The sequence below is a fragment of the Siphateles boraxobius genome, unplaced genomic scaffold, assembly GCF_051911475.1.
Source record: "Siphateles boraxobius isolate OS27281-9 unplaced genomic scaffold, OSU_SipBor_1 13, whole genome shotgun sequence".
Taxonomy (NCBI): Eukaryota; Metazoa; Chordata; class Actinopteri; order Cypriniformes; family Leuciscidae; genus Siphateles; species Siphateles boraxobius.
In genome coordinates this window covers 10633941-10651802 of record NW_027508733.1, presented here as the reverse complement: position 1 = coordinate 10651802, position 17862 = coordinate 10633941, and the positions used below count along the sequence as shown (strand labels likewise).

At 37.0% G+C, this 17862-nt stretch overlaps 1 long non-coding RNA gene across 1 annotated transcript; it reads right to left on the bottom strand.

Annotated features, from left to right (window-relative positions):
• On the bottom strand, positions 1 to 4303 carry LOC143735367 (uncharacterized). Its single transcript, XR_013203131.1, has 3 exons — positions 4221 to 4303; positions 4040 to 4101; positions 1 to 532 (listed from the first exon to the last, which is right to left on the bottom strand). It is a non-coding gene; the product is annotated as an uncharacterized LOC143735367 (long non-coding RNA).
• Positions 4304 to 17862: the final 13559 nt, after the last annotated feature.

Below are 17862 nucleotides of genomic sequence, written 5' to 3'. Positions count from 1 at the left end.
TTTTGGTCCTGTGTCTGTTTATTTAATTTACTGGTTCTTTAGCAGTTCTTTTGCAAATACAGCAGTATTTATTCATAGCACTTTATCAGCAAGTTTATATGTGATTTCTGCTTTGGTCACTAGAGAGCGATGATGTGCTCATTTGACACTCCTAACATTTGATACATTTGACAAAATGATCAGCAGAGCATAATAACAAGAAAAAAACAAGTAGTAAATGAGATCAATATTTTATAATGAAATATAGATACATTTGCATATGATAAACTAAAAATAGAACATTTTAGTTGAGATTCTGGATGCTATGCTAATGGTGAGCCACTAAATTAAACTATTTCGCATTTGCAAAAAATAAAAAAATAAATAAAAAGTTGCAATACGAAGAGCAAAAACAAAACAGAGATAGGAAAACATCCTTGCAGAGAATAAATGTGAGCAACACCAAAAGCTGTAAGGTATTGTCCTGTTCCAGTAGATACAGTAATCATCGTTTTTTGGGGACATTTTCATACACAGCATCCGTCTTGGATTTCTGAAAGGAAACACAAATTCAGTCAGGTACCTGTGGATCTGGATGTGACTTTAATTATTATTATTATTATTTTTTTATAATCAGAGTTAATATTAATTGCAGACCAACCTTCAAAACAAGATTTTAGTATTTTTCTGTAAAATTATTTTTTTAGGATTGTGATCTAACTATTAAAAGTGCAGTAAGAGATTTTAGAGAAACACTTTTGATATTTGAAATCAACCCAAACAAACACCCTCCCTTCATTGCTCCGCCCCCAAATGAACAAACAGACAATTCTAAAGAGCAAATGTGTCATTATTAGGGGTGTAACAGTACATGTATTAGTCCCAAACATTGGCAGTATGGACATTGTTCAGTGTATGGAGTCAGACGTCGAATACAATCAGTCACAGGTGATCCACACTCTAATCCAAAAAGGGGCCGGCGCGGTAAAGCAATGCTGTTTGCTCACTGCCACAACAGGAAAAAGGGCAGAAGTAAAAGTGACGATCTGCACCAACCCAACACTCATGTAAATGTACCGATCTCGAAACCGTATCGAATCGTAACGGCAAAACTGAGATACGTACCAAACCATGACTTCTGTGTACCAAAACAACCCTACTGTTTATCATAGCTGATGGAGTGAAGCAAAGTAATCCTTTGTGAAAAATACAGCTTAGATGGTGTACAAACGACAGGGAACAAAAAATTATCATACAGTACACAAGAGTAGCCAATATATAAGCAAGAGTTTGTTGTTAGTCACCAGCAGCACCAGCTCCAAACAAACAACGCCCCTATTGCTAATTCTCTCTCCTCCCTCATCAGGAATGGACACGCCCCCTGCTGCTGATTGGCTCACTCTCTCTCCTCTCCCATCCTGCTGATTAGCTACTAGTGTGTTGTGCTGTAGAGGTCTGCGCGGGACACAATTTTCAGACCCGCTCCCGCCCGCTCCCGCAGTGTCCAGTCCCGCTCCCGCCCGCTCCCGCAAAGATTTGTCATTTTTAGTACCGCTCCCGCCCGCATCTGTGATATAATGTCCCGCTCCCGCCCGCACTTTCTGTCTGACGAAAGGTCTTGGGGAAAAAAATGCGTGCACACAAAATTCCTTACCAATACTTGGTAACATATTTATTGGTCCCATATTACGAACAGCATAATATTCACAACAGCACTTTATCTGAAGCACTAGAGGCGCTCTGTTCCTCGTCCATGCTGTCTATTTTGAACTTGAACTAGCTTTCGAATTCGAACTCGGAGCAGCGGGAAAGGAATTGTCTCTAAACAAGTGTGCGTGAGATTAGGCCCCGCCCTACCCGACAACATTCACAAGTTTAGGCTGCTTAAAACGTTTTTATTGCTGCCAATCAGAATCTCCCTCACAACTACAAATTATGTACGCTACTTTAATCATTTATATATTTTACTTTATACTCATATTTCATTTGCGGGAGTGCAGCGTATCATCCCTCCCGCCCGCACCCGCAAGTGCACCGAAACGGGTCGCTGTGAAAAGAGCTGTTTTTGAGATACAAAGGGTACTGTTTTACACAACCATTGAGGAATTTTAACCAAAGTATGTTACAAACTTTACACGAAGACCCTAAAAAATCATTCCAACTTGTGGAAAATGGGCATCCGATGACCCCTTTAAGATCAGAAGGTTTGTCACGACAGTTTCTGCTTTGAGAATGATGGACGTTTACAAACCAACGATACACTTGTTTCACCACCTCTATAAAGCAACCAACATGTCACTTGAGAACGGTCAGGCCAAACTTCAGCACAGGGAAAATTGACTTCTAATGCTATAAACATCTAATGCTATAAAACTGACCTAGTATGGGTTGTTTTAGAATAACAAACCAATTATTTATTGTTAAAACTGGTCACATATGGTTTTACAAAAAGATGATTTAACATTTTAGGCCACAGACCACATCACAGGATGACTATGGTGTAATGGTTTGTACATGCATAATTAGTATAATTATAATACAAAAGCAATTAATTCATGCATGTATGTTTAACAAAAAACAACAACTAGGCAGTCAGCAGCATGTCAAAAATAAAATAGGCCATTGTTTGTCAACTAAAGACGCCTCACAAATCTTGAAATAAACAGACAATTCTATTCACTCAAGTAAGAGTGGGTGACGTGCAGCCCGCAATATGGTGGAATAATTCCTGCCTTCTGAATAAAAGAGCCAATCGCTATGTAACTGCCTTTGTCGCCAGTTTATTTCTGTATTAGCACTTTTACTGTTTTGCTTCTTCTGAATTTAATGTTAACAGCAAGACGGAACTAATTATTGGTTCCGCCCGAAGGTTTCCGGCCGGGCGCTTTTGAGCGACGCGCTGAGGAAAAACTTTACGGCGAAAGAGACTGATTTATCCGCTGTTGTCGTGTTTAAGTGCATAAGTTTACAAGAAAATAGGCAGAAGAAGATACAGAAGATTTGAAAGAATGTTTAGCACCTCTATGTGATAAGCAGCAATGAGTTTTGTTGACCGTTTATTTTGCTGTGAGGGTGTTTGTGTTTACATATGTTTTCATGTGTAATTGTTTTGATGTATAACATATAAGTGTCTAACGTTCGCTGTATATGGCCTTGATTATTACACAATATGTGTGAGACATGCATATAGCATTATTTTTTGTTAATTTATATTTTCTTTCTTCAACCAGTTCTCACGGGTTGACCAGCATTAAAGCCCTGTATTCTAACCAAGACCTCTTGCCTCATGTCTGTCACTGGAGGAGCTACACGCTATCTCTTTAAAGTATATAATAAGCAATAATAATATATTACTGTTACTTACAAAATGCAAAAGTCAAGTCAAGTCACCTTTATTTATATAGCGCTTTTTACAATACACATTGTTTCAAAGCAGCTTTACAGAGATAACAGGTAAATAATGTTGTAATAATATTGTTAAATATAAAATGAAATGTCCCCAACCAAAAGCCAAGGGCGAGAAAGGCGAAAAGGCAACAGTGACGAGGAACCAAAACTCCATCAGTGACAGAATGGAGAAAAAAACCTTGGGAGAACCCAAGCTCAGTCAGGGGGCCAGTCCTCCTCTGGCCAACGAACGAACAGTGTATGATTATGATTTAGGTAGCATTATAGGTCAGAAGTCAGATTACATCGGAACGTTATATTATGCAGTTCATCTGGTTGAAGATCAGAGTCATCACGCGCGTATGGAGACGAGTTTGTTGAGGATCAGTGCCTATGGCTGTCGGTACTTTTCTGTGCTAATAATAATTGTGCTAATTTTGATTTACTGTATACTAATGACCTTTTTTAGGTCGAATGAAAGAATGCAGAATGAAAATATGGCCTACTGTATGTTAGAACTAAAAACAATAAATAGCATAAAAACATGTTTAAAAAGTATAATTTTTGAGCATCTCCTAGTGATCAAGGCTGACCGTCCCCATACATCTGTTCACTGACCGTCTGACTGCACACAGAACTTCAATCACACTACCTGACTGAAACAACGTCTTACCTTTTTTCGTGTTGTTGGTTTACACAATACTGAATCAGTTCTGCCGTCCTGCCGGGTCTCGACTGCATTAACAATAATACAGACATGTTGAAACAACAGAGCTTGGAATCTTGTATAAAAATCTGTGTATCCGATTCTAATGTATTAATTAATATTTGTAGGTAATAACTGAATTTCTGACCTGTTTTTCTACATTTCTTGCAGATGCAGAAGATCACGACTATAACAACAATCATCAGAGATCCAGCAGCAGCAGCATAGATCAACACTATATAAATAAACAATACAATAGACTTTCATCTGTGATGGAAAAAATTAGTCTGTCAGTTTGACCTCAAACAAGACTGAGATCTCAGTTTATCTCAAAAAGTCAAAAACAGAGATCAGCTCAGTAAATAATGACTAATGTCACCATATCGTACCTGAATGTGTGTGACAGAGTTTGTCGATGTCCAGATGTGTGGTCTGGTTGCTGATGGGATTGTTCAGCACACAGCTGTAGGTGTTTTTATCCTGATATTCCACCTCCAGAGGTAGAGAAAGACTGATGCTGAGATCACACACACTGATGCTGGACAATACACTCATTCCTGCGTACCAGGAGAGAGTCACATCACTCACATTCAACACTGATGAACACACCAGTGAACAATTCTGGCTTGATGATGACAGATTTTGTGAATAATCTCTGGTAATGTAAGGAGTGGGCAGATGAGCTGGAAAATATGAGAGAATTAACAGAAATATATTTCATGACATCTCAAATTATAAAATAATTACAGAGTTCAGTATTGCTCAAAAAAAAAAAAATCACTTACTAACCTTTTCTGGGTAAAGTTATACTTAAGTTTGTAGATTTGACAAACACCAAAACCATAAAATGGCTTTACAGCTCAAATAACATGTTTCAACAGAATTAGTAATTTCTTGAAAATGGACCCCATTGACTTTCATTATAAGTGCATCACCATACCCCCAATGTCTTTTTTTAATATATTATTTTAAAGTAAACAAAGGACAGGTTTTTTTGTAATCAACCTTATTCCACAAATGCTGTTGATTAACCTTTACTTGTACTTAATTAATTAATTAATTTTATTTTATTAATGAATAATCAATTACTAATAATACAAGAATATATGAACATTTTGACAAATTATGACTATACTCACCATAAACAGAAACATTGAATGTTTTTGATGACCATTTTGCTCCAATTATCTGTAGTTGATAAACTCCAGTATGTTCAGTTCTGGTGTTTGTGATGGTCAGAGATCCAGTTTGATCGTCCAGCTTCAGTCTGTCTCTGAATCTCCCATCAGGAACATCATCATATGTGGAGAAGATTCGATTCTCTCTGTTGATTTTAGCTATTAGAGAGTTTTCAGCTCCATATTTCCACAGTATGTTGTCGTCATCTTGTATTTCAGTAACATCAGTGCGTAAAAGTACGGAATCTCCCTCCATCACTGATAACAACTGCACTTCATCTGTCAAAACAACAAAAACACAAAAAACAAACAAAGTTTACATATCAGATTAAGGTTCCTGGTGGTTTGCAAAGCTTGAAATTTGCCATTTGAAACTAAATATAAACTGCACTTTGACTACCGAATTACTTGTGCGGTTGTTCATGTTAATTTTTAAGAGAGCTGGGTAGGATTTCCTTTTGTCTGGAGTCCTTGAAATTAATATACTTAAAAATGAAAACAAAAATAAAAGTTGCTCAATGGAGGATTCACTTCCAGTGTTTTTTTTACTGAAGACATAGACATTTCAGTTATTCTCCATGACGTAGCAATTTAACCCTTGTGCAAATTTTTATTTTGAAGCCTTGCCAACAGAATGAAAGCCTCTTAACAAAGATTGAACCATTTTATAGTTAAATGGCCCTGGGATTAAAAATCGCAATTTTAATGGGTTTCAATAGGGACATTTTTGTCCAAAAGGCACTGAGAGGAAGTATTTTATAGCCTACCTAGTGCAAAACAGATTTTTTTAAAGGAAATGGGGTTGAAATAGTAAAATTCCAATAAAAATACACACCTGTGCCAAAATTATGCAGTTAGCATTAACACAGGCAAAGTGATCCAAAAAAACAAAAACTGAAAAAGACAAAATTGTCCGAGGATGCACAAGTTTCCATGACTTTTCCAGGCATGAACATTACAATATAAAAATTCCCAAATCTCTAATGACAGCAACTAAAAGTCTAATCTGATCAGTAGTATTAGTTTTTTTTTACTGTGCTCTGAAACAGATTAAACCATAAAAAGCATTTATAACTTACCAATCAGACGACACCAGCACAAACAGAACAAAACAAGCATGTGCGAGATTTCCTTCACCCATTCAGGGTCTGGTCTAACAAGACTATCTGTTGAAATATCTGACTAGGTGTGAATCCTCCCACAATGGAGACCCTCCTACATGCATGTGCTCTGGATGTGTGCCATTGTTTCATGGTCTTCTGACCTGTAGACTTCTCATAGACTTTAACTGTTCCTAAAAGGGGAAAACAAACTTCATCTTTATCATTTAACATTGATTATGTTTGAAAGGTATGGTAACTATATTAATTACTACTAATAATAGAAAAGTGGAATATAAGTCAATCTCTTGAATTATGGTAAAATAGATCTTACTTAATTCAATTGAATATATCAGTTATTGTGTTTGCAGAAAAACAACTGAAAAGGTCAAGCTGTCTGCCTTGCAGTGCCAGGTTATGGAGGTGTGATTCTCGCAGCTCATCTGAGTCAGACTGAAACTGCTGCGGTCGCATATCTTCAGAAACATGGTGTGATCTGTTGGATGGACAAACATCTTGAATGGTGCCATTTGTTGATATGTGTAGTTTGCAGGTGAAAAGCTTCTTCATATCCTGCTGTTAACCTCACAGTCTGACATCCTCTCAAGACAAAACTGCTTTAAACTATTGTTACGGCCTAAGCCTTATTAGTGTTGTATTTGTATTTTGTGTGTATCTGTTTCTGTGCTCTGATTAGGCCACATTTACACATAGCCGGGTATTTAGAGAAACGAATGTGCCTCGCGTGTCCTTTTATGTTGCTTACCCCTTTTCCAACGAGCATTTTAAAAACAGGGTTACGTAATACTTTAATAAAGTACTGAATCAATCCATTAAAACTGATGTATAAAACACAAATAAGAGTCACAGCTCAAACTGGATTCTTACTCATCAAATATCATTGATGAATGTGAGAAAGACAACGCCAAACAATACATCAGATACTCCTTTTCCACCAAAGTATTTTGAGAGCCGGTGCCTACTCGCGAATGAGTTCTTTGTGTTTTGGCAGACAAAGAACCGGTTCTCAGCCAGGAAAATTGGTTCCAAAGCGGCACCAACTCTTTGCTGGACTAGAACCATTCTTTTACCATGTTATGCTTACGTCAGGGGCTGGGGGCGGGGTTATTGTGACCAACAACACGACGAAGCTAAGAGGTATGGCGACGTACACAGTGACGTCAGTGGAAAAACAAACAGGTTCTGAGAAGGTTCGCAAGTTGAACCAACTTTGAAACAGCACCAGTTCCGAACCAGTTCTTTTTTGGTGGAAAAGGGGTATGAGCTAAACATTTTCCTGGGTACATATAATTTTAAGATTTTAAGTTTGATTTTGAGAAAACATAATTCTAAAGCCAGAATGTTATTGAACAATGATGCCTATTTCAGTCGGAGTGTGTAGTTACAACATCTACCAGCCGGTGCTAGCATAATGATTAAAGAAGATTTTAATCTTTGCTTTGTCTTTTTTTCTCTAAGCCATTAGGACAGACTTAAAAGGCCATTAGGCCAGACTAAGGACTATTAGGTCCTTAAAATCCATGTCGCATTTTTTTAAATCTTGATTTCTCACAACTGGTTGCTATCCACTACCATTATCTTGAGGAGCATGAGCTGGGATTTTTTTTTTTTAACTTTCCTTTCGTGGTCTAGAAAAGAAAGATGGGTAAACAGCATTAGAACTACACCAGGGTGAGTAAAAGAGGACTCATTTTTTAATTTAAGCGCACTATTAGTGTTATAGTTAGTGTCATTTGTTTAACATGCATTAGGCCTATTAATTAATGGTGTATAACTTAAGTTATGGAGTAATCTGTCTTACCCTCTTACCACTGTCTGTATATGTAAAAGATTTAAATTCATCCAGAAAATAACTGTTACTATCCTTCTTGCAGATTCAAATCTTGCATCCTAGTGTTCGGTGCCTATTTGTGTCAGACGTCTCAAGTGTTGCAGGTTTGTTTTGTGTGTCCTCCTATCGTGTTATAATTAGCTATGTTTCAATCCACATATTTTGTATGCTGTCATTGGAGTGTTTCAGTGAATTAGTGTTTAATGACCTCCCAGAACTTCCTTACACAACTGTGTTCCCAAACAGCACTGACATCCGCCTCCGAAAGCAAGATAACATGGCCACGTTTATTGTATTCAGTCTAGGTGTACTGAGGCACAAGTAATTTATTCAATATTTTAAATTATTATTTACAGTGGCTTCTCCTACTGCAGCAACCTCCATTTTTCTCAGTGATATTTGGCAGCAGTTAATCGACGATTCTGTTCTCTTCAACTCATTGGATGGAAAGTGTTTTGTAAGGACCACCCAATGGCCCAACGATTGAATCCGAAGGTGAAGGTATAATGCATATACAGGTGCTGGTCATATAATTAGAATATCATCAAAAAGTTGATTTATTTCAAGAATTCAACTTAACAGGTGAAACTAATATATTATATAGACTCATCACATGCAAAGTGAGATATTTCAAGACTTTATTTGTTATAATTTTGATGATTATGGCTTATGAAACCCACAAAATAAAAATTCCAGAAAATTAGAATATTACATGAAATCACACAGTAATTACACAAGAATACCATGGTCATTGAACCAGGTTTTGGTTCTTTTGGTAGTGTGGGCAAGTGCAAATCCTGCTGGAAAATGAAGGAAGCATGAAGTGCTCTGAAAATGTCCTGGAAGACCGCTGCGTTGACTCTGGATTTAATAAAGCACAGTGGATCAAAGTCCTCTTTTCTGATGAGAGCAAATTTTGCATCTCATTTGGAAACTAAGGTCCTAGAGTCTGGAGGAAGAATGGAGAGGCACACAATCCAAGATGCTTGAAGTCCAGTGTGAAGTTTTCACAGTCTGTGTTGATTTGGGGAGCCATGTCATCGGCTGGAGTTGGTCCACTGTGCTGTCCACTCAATGTAGCCGTCTATCAGGACATTTCCAGAGCACTTCCTTCTTCCTTCAGCAGACAAGCTTTATGGCTTCCTTCATTTTCCAGCAGGATTTGCACCTGCCCACACTGCCAAAAGAACCAAAACCTGGTTCAATGACCATGGTATTCCTGTGTAATTACTGTGTGATTTCATGTAATATTCTAATTTTCTGGGATTTTGATTTTGTGGGTTTTATAAGCTGTAAGCCATAATCATCAAAATTATAACAAATAAAGTCTTGAAATATCTCACTTTGCATGTGATGAGTCTATATAATATATTCGTTTCACCTGTTAAGTTGAATTCTTGAAATAAATCCACTTTTTGGATGATATTCTAATTATATGACCAGCACCTGTAGGTCTTTTACTTGCACTTTGTGAAGTTCACTTAATGATGTTTTATTAACAAAGTTCGGGAGTAGCACGTTCAGATAATTAACCTTATTAACACAAGGGGAGTACATTGAGTTAATCAACCCAATTAACAGATAAGAGGTGTAGCCTGTATATATACAGCAGACTTTCTCTGTGTGTTGATCATTAATCAGCATATTTTTCGCCCATTTTGTTACTATGTCACCGAGGCCAACCCTCGCCTCCACCGGCGAGACATCCAACGTCCTCCCTGGTGTCCTCCTATCGTTCGGCCATCCCAACGATTCCACCTTTCGGGAAGTGGGCAGTAGTAGGATTGAGGCAAGCGCTGATCAATTCTGGCATGCACTTCTTGCTGATGATTAAAGTAAAACTGTATGATCTCCGTTACATTGCAATCAGTCAACCTCTCTCCCAAGTCCACTCCAGCCTCCATGACGGCCAAAAGCTCTGCTTCGACAGAGCAAAGCCCGCAGGGCCAAGAATTCGACCTTGCTTGACACCAAGATCTTTTTCCAGCAAAAGATCCGGCTCGCTTCGAGCATCGGGTCAACATGTGCCGTGAGTATTGAACTTCCGCAAAGCCTACTGGCGGAGCAATCTTGCCTTTTCATCCTGTCATCAGCTGGAAGGGCCCACTAGCAGCTCCCTGCTAGTGAGCTGCTCCCTTCGGAAACTACATGGGCCCTCTCGGTCTATAATTTTTTTTAAATCATGCTGCTCCCCGTCCATCGGTCGATAGGGATCACCTGTCCGATGGCATGAGCTGCCTCCGTCAACGAGCGAAATGAGCCCTCCCGACCAGGGATACGTTTCCCGTACAACGACATAACTCACTGCTTAAATACCATATAGTACAATGCATCGTTGAAGAAATCAACTAGCTAGTCACGACTGTTTCCCGAAACCATATTGTCGCAAGTTGGCCGTTCAACCACGTTGGCTAATGATGTCACGCACCTGTTTGAGGTAATAACTTTTTTTAATGAATCTGTTTGAGATTTAATAAATGTTATTTTTTGCTATAGCCTAAATTACGGACATGGCATCTAAGAACTATTTCTCATTTTTCCCAGTTATTTCTATTTATTTCCAGATTCAATCATAGGTGCACATGCACACTCTTCAAAAACAATGCTTTAAATCTCAGCTTGCTTATTTTGCTTAAGATAAGGATTTATTAAATCCACATGTCATGCAAACAAGAAACTATGGCCCCGTTTACACAAAGGGAAAACGCAGATATTTCCCTGCGGTTTGGCCTCTCCTTTACACAAAAACACCGTCTTTATCACAGAAAACGATTATTTCTGAAAACGGCGGGTATGTGTGGCCGTGTCAACTGGGAGAAACGGAGTTTTAGGTTCTCAAACCTTACATTATGCGCCAGAAATGATTAACGTCATGTGAGCGCCCAGTTTGGCATAGTTATGATGGCGCTCGACGGCGTATTTATGCGGGTTGATGTAAATGACAACTTTTTTGAAAACGATGTTTTGTGCACGATGTCATTATTGAAAACGGAGGGTAGGGGGGGAATATTCGTTTCTCTAAATACCCGGCTATGTGTAAACGTGGCCTATGCTTCTAACCACAGATCGAGAGCTGTCGTTCCAACCACACAACTTTGCGAATGTTGGCGAATGTTTGTTTGAACGATGGTTTCGGGAAACACAGACTCTTTGAACTATACTGATAACGATGTATCTTGCGACCATAGTTGGCTAACGATGCTTTTGGGAAATGGACACCAGGTGTCCCAAATTATTCCGCTGTACAAATGTATGCAAACACCACGTGAGCGGTCACTACGGGAAGCAGAAAGTGTCCGACTTCACGTCTCTGTTTTCAGCTCCTCCTCGCCTGCACACGGTAACTCTTGCCGATCGGTTACATCCAGCCGCAGCATATGGATCAACCCCGGCAAAAATTACTATGATATTCGATAAGCTGCTCACTAGAGCTCCAGCGAGGACGGAGGAGGCTTGGAGTAAATTTAATTTGGGCCTAATGGGTGGGGCTAGAATATTTAACCACACCCTAACCAGAGAGGAGGAGCTGGTCATCATTTTACCCTGCAGTGAGTACCACATTTCAGTTGTATGATACTTGTTTAACTGATAAATATCACCATCTAGTGGGTTTCTGAGAAACAGCAGCTTAAGCAGCATCAACAGGAAACATCAGACAGATGGCAGCACCTCAAAAATAGAAATTATGTCTGTGAACTATAAAGACGAGTCAACAACTTAGGAGTGATGAAGCAACACATTTAACACCTAAATGCAAAATATTTAGCCTATTAAGCTACGCGTTCTTGACGTCTCAGGCCTTTGGTATCTTATGGAGCCCCTAAAGGGACATGGTGGTGGAAAAAATTTGGGATGGAACATTATTTTTTTTTTTTTATTCTTTACATTCCTCCGAGAAACTTTACGTTGCCTCGAACTTGGACTCAGTGTGAAAATGAGATGATCTCATCAGTTATATTATTTGTTATATATCTACAGTCTCACAGTCTTCGTCTGCACTACACTTCCCAGAATCCCTCTTGTTTTCACACCTGCACTCACTCCCTCATTTACCCACACTTGTTCATCATCCATGTCACCTGTGCTCACCTTGTTATTGTTGATTTGTGTCTGTATTTAGTTTCCTTCAGTTCAGTTAGTCCTTGTCGGTTCTATGTTTATGACACGTTGTGCATGTGTTACATTTATGTTTATGTTTACGTTTACGTTGCATCGTGTACCGTTTGCCTGCCTGTACCTGTTTGTGTTATTTGGAATTAGTATAGATGTAAATTTGAACTCTGGGCTCCTTCCTGTTCTTCTGCCCACACCACACCCGTGACGTACAGTGTCTCATGGATGATCTTGATCAATTTAATGAGCATCATACAACCAACATCCTGATTAATTTATACCGTTCTTGTCTAAATTTGCCCTGGGAACCTACTAAAGCCATTAGATGATTTCTACAGCATAAAAATAGTAAATTAAAGGGTTAAAGTTTTTTTTTTTTTTGCTCAGTGGGTGGAAACTTCACACAGTCCCCTACAACAGATGAGAGTTATCGTATCTCTCCTTCTGTGTCAGAAACAGTTTCTTTTCATGTTATTTTTTTTTTAAGAGCTGTTTGCAGGTCAGGAAAAAAACTTTTCACCTCCAATCCAAACACACCTGCTCTGAATACACATTCTCACCTACAAGCTGTTTGTCCACCCGACAGATCAAACCACATCTCTGAAAACCGACCACAGCTACTTTCAGTTTGACTTGGAAGATAAACGTCAGTGCAGTTGGTACTGTGAGATGCTAGTTGATTTTAACTCTTTTTACAGGATTCACATAGACTGTTTTGCCGAACAGTTTTGTTAAAGAAAATGTTTCGCGCGCTTGTTTTGTTCTGTTTGTGCTGCTGGAGTCTAATTGGTAAGTTATAAAAACATTTTAATGGTTTAATTTCTTTCCATTTCAGAGCAATAAAGCTGCTACTGTTTAGATTATATATATTTAGATTAGATTATTTTCATCTGTTGACACCTGTACCAGATGAATAATTATGGCGAGATCTTGAAATCAGGTTGCATAATTAATTTTTTAATACTTCTGCAGTTTTCATAAACAGACAAATATCATGGAAATTAAATTGGCAAAATGCTCATGAACCCTGAGAGCATCAGAGAATCAGTGAGCCTGTTTTATCTACTGATCTAACCGTCTCATTTATTTTAAAATAATTATTTAAAATATCCAGCATAATTAAACTTGTAGCTTCATGCTGAAGTTATGTATTTGTTTTCAGTACATTATGTAATTTTAAGCAATGATTTTACTGAAGATAATTTTAAAACAGACCAAATTATTGGTTCATCGATAACAACATCTGTCTGTTTATATATCTCACATTTCATTTTGTGTAGTATCTCTACTGCTGTTGTGAATGTTTTTCAGTTCATATGTAAATGACAAAAACAACAGTTGATTTCAGGCTTTGCAAACCAACGAGAGTCTTAATCTGTTTAAAACATGTTCATGTTCTCCAGGTGTGTTCAGTGCTGAGATAAATGGACAGTCAGTGATGGAGGGAGATTCAGTTCTTTTACACACTGATGTTACTGAAATACATGAAGACGATGACATAGAGTGGAAATTTAGAGATAAAAACTCTCTCATAGCTAAAATTAAAAAAAAGAAGCAAATCTTCCCCACATCTGAAGTTTCTGATGGGAGATTCAGAGACAGACTGAAGCTGGACGATCAAACTGGATCTCTGACCATCACAAACACCAGAACTGAACATGCTGGAGTTTATCAACTACAGATAATTGGAGCAAAATGGTCATCAAAAACATTCAATGTTTCCGTCTATGGTGAGTAAAGAGCATTTCTTCAATCCTATTATTATTTTATAAACAATACCTTGACCTTTAAACTATTTGATTTATTTATTTTATAGTTTAATAATAATACTACTAATAATAATAATTTGTGATTATATGGCACCTTTCCAACACCCAAGGTTGCTTTACAAAGATAGGTTAAGGAACAGAACAAAATTAATATCAACATCAAAGCACAATACACAAACCAAGAGATACAAACAAAGAGAGATTCAAACAAATAACATGAATAACAAGGTACAATTTACAGACTAAGAGCTGAAAAGTAATATTCAGAGAAAAAAAACATGTTTTTTTTTTTCTTCTGAATATTACTCTTAGCTCTCAGTCTGTAAATCTCCCTCCATCACTGACACTGACTGTATTTCAAGAGCGTAAGAAACTAACAGGAACATAAGGCTGAATAGGATCAAGGTTATGGAGAGCTTTATAAGTGAGGATTAGTATCTTGAAGTTTATACGCAGGGAAACCGGAAGCCACTGATGGTGGCAATTGAAGTAATGTGTTTATTCTTTCTTGTGTGACTGATCAAGCGAGCTGCAGAGTTTTGAACATATTGTAATTGTTTTATATTTTTAGTTGAAAGGCCATAAAGAAGTGAGTTACAGTAGTGGGGTTAGCAATCTAGTAATTATATGATGAATTAATTACAGCTTGAAAGTTTAATATGGATGTATTTAAAAAATTGGTTTTTAAATTGCTGGGGAATGGGGATGATTTGCATTTGTGATCATTGAAATTAAAATACCCAAAACAACAAGAGAGATTTGATCACAGTGGATGAAAACAATCGTATTTGAACAGCCGCAGGAGTTTATTACTCTGAGATGTAAATACAAAAAAAAAAAAAAATTTTTTATAACTTAACGATCACACTGCAGAACAAAACAAACACATGAAACATGTGCAGCTGTTCAGTGAAATGTCTGATCAAAAAAAAGACTATGAAAGCACAACAGATCTAAACAAACACAAGCTTGTGCACGCACACGCACACGCACACGCACGCACGCACGCACACACACACACACACACACACACACACACACACACACACACACACACACACACTTTATGCTCCTGTCGCCATGAGATGATCAAATTTCAGTCTTTTTCTAAGTCCCAAATCCAGCTGTTCGGTCCCTTCATTTAAAAACTCGCGAAACACCCTCAGATTCAAAGTCTACGGTTGAAATCTTGGATTGGTAAGATCCACCACACCAACAATTGCAAAAAATTTAAATAATACTAAATAAATAAATTACATGAATGTGTTGTAAAAAAAACTTAAGAGTTTTATTTTGAGTTTGATTAATCTCCTAAAAACCTCAAATGAATTTGCCATGCAATACATTGTTTAATAAATTATCGAAATCATTAGAAGCATTGAAGTATTTTTATGTTTGATTCTTGTTAGTTGAGCCTAAAATAATTTACTCACACGCATGTCATTCCAAACCATTGTTTATCTTCTGATCATACATGAAGATATTTTCAATATTCTTATGCTTTTGTCCATCCATTAAAGTCTATTTTCAAGCAAAAAAAAAAATAAAAAATAAAAAAAACTTTAAAAATCCAGAACAAACCTCACTGGTTCTTGAACATCAAGCATGCAGATTCGAGCTTGTGTTACCATATTTAATGAGCTCTATGTATGTGCATTGATCAATGTTTGTATTTGCATAAAGGTAAAATAAAATTTGTTCATCATATAAAAGTGGTCGTGTCTTTTAAAAACTAGAGAACATGTATATCTGCAAACCACAAATGTAAAATATTCATCAGAACAAGTCAAAGTGAACCATGCTTCATTCTGTGAAATGTGGTTTGATCTAGACAAGCAACTTCTGCATGAGAAGGTGTGTGTGCTGAATGTTTGTGAGTGTGTTTAAAGGTGTCTGTGTAAATAGCATTTGGCTGAAGGTGTTTTTCCATTTCTGCCCAACTGATGTTAGTAGTTTTACTTCTGCTATTATTGGAATGTCCTCTAGTGTCAAAACCCCAAATTCACAGTTTTAAGTGCTAAAAATGTTTACAAAATGTTAAAAAAATGTAAAGTTTTAATCCAATCAGAGTTAAAAATCACATTCTAGATTGTACAGAGACACACAATGATCTCTCTAATAAATCAGTGTAACTTTGTTCAGTTATTTCCGAATACAGAAGAAAAAGAAAATCATGACAAATTCAGATTTCAGCTGTTGAGTCAGTCAGATGTTTTTAAAGGCATTCATCACATGGAAATACAAAGATGTTACAAGTTTCTTTAGAAAATGAAGTGGACAAAAACATTCAGCTTTTTTAAAGCCTCAATAGGATTAAGTGTGTATGATATTAGTTTATAACAGGACTTAGAGATAGTCTGTCCAAGAACAAGGTGGGAGAGACTAGACTGAACACTCAGACTATTACAATGAAGGCAAACATTTCCATCACCCTAGAAGATTGTCATACAAACACAGCAAAAAGATAAAGAAAAAATCTGAAATATAGCACATCTTGAATGAAGAAAACATGGAGAAAACGCATAACATTCACAGAGGTCAGGGCAGGGATGCAAAACATTTACAGCTCGCAGACCAAATAACTGAAATATAAGTATACATAGCATTAAAAGCACTAAGTGAAAATACAACATTGTCATTTAAAAATGGTTTATTATTATTATAAGCAAAAGCGAAAAGAGTATTCAGATAACAACTTAATCATATGAGGGGACGCCCAAAAAACAAAACACTTGGAAGTGAGAATCTGATCAGCAACACTAAAAAATATCACAAATGTTTTGTTTACAATTACATTTTTGAAGTATTAGTTTCACTGTAATTCCTTTTCACACATTTCAACAAAGATCCAAATTTTTGGAAAAGTTGGGACGTTTTTTTAATTTTGAATAAAATGAAAACTAAAAGACTTTCAAATCACATGAGCCAGTATTTTATTCACAATAGAACATAGATAACACAAAAAATGTTTAAACAGAGAAATTTTACAACATGCACAAAATCAGCTCTGCCTGCTACAGGTCTCAAAAAAGTTGGACGATGTTTAGCATGGTGTAGCATCTTTAGAGGAACTGTCAAAACACTTAGAAGGTAAAGTTATTTGTTGTGGAGATTTTAATAGTCATAACACATTATGAGATAAATATAAGGATATGAATGGAAAAGTTATAATGATATGAAAAACCTAGTTTGGTACGAGAATAAATGCTATAAATGTGAGGGAGACAACTGTTGATATTACAGTAGTATCTGAATCAATCAACCCAGGCTCATGGGAAATACGTTACTCTGCCTACATTTTTGCAAGACCTGAAATACGTACCTCCAGGTACGTTTCCCTGCACTTTTCGGGTGAAAAGTCCACTAGAGGCGCTAAGTGGTATCATTTTTTCTCCGTTCCAGATGGTTAAATAAAGTTTATAAAAACAATAATATGAGTAATGTTCAGACTTCTCAGTAGGCCTATACACTCATTTTAATATAAATGAGGATTTTTTCCCACGCTTCTGAGGTGCCACACAGCCCAGTCTCACGGCAGTTCGTGATATGGTCACGTCATTTAATCTACTGTTTCGTGATACGGACACGTTTATTTCGTTATTTTCGTGATATCAGCATTTTTATTTATTTATTTAATTTATTTATTTGTTTACTAATGTAATGCACAATTATTTCTGCCAGTCGGGCAGCTGTTTAATCGACATTTATTCACGATATCTTATCATGTATATGTATTTATTTTAATGTTATTATTTCGGTCTTATTGCCAGGGAAGCTG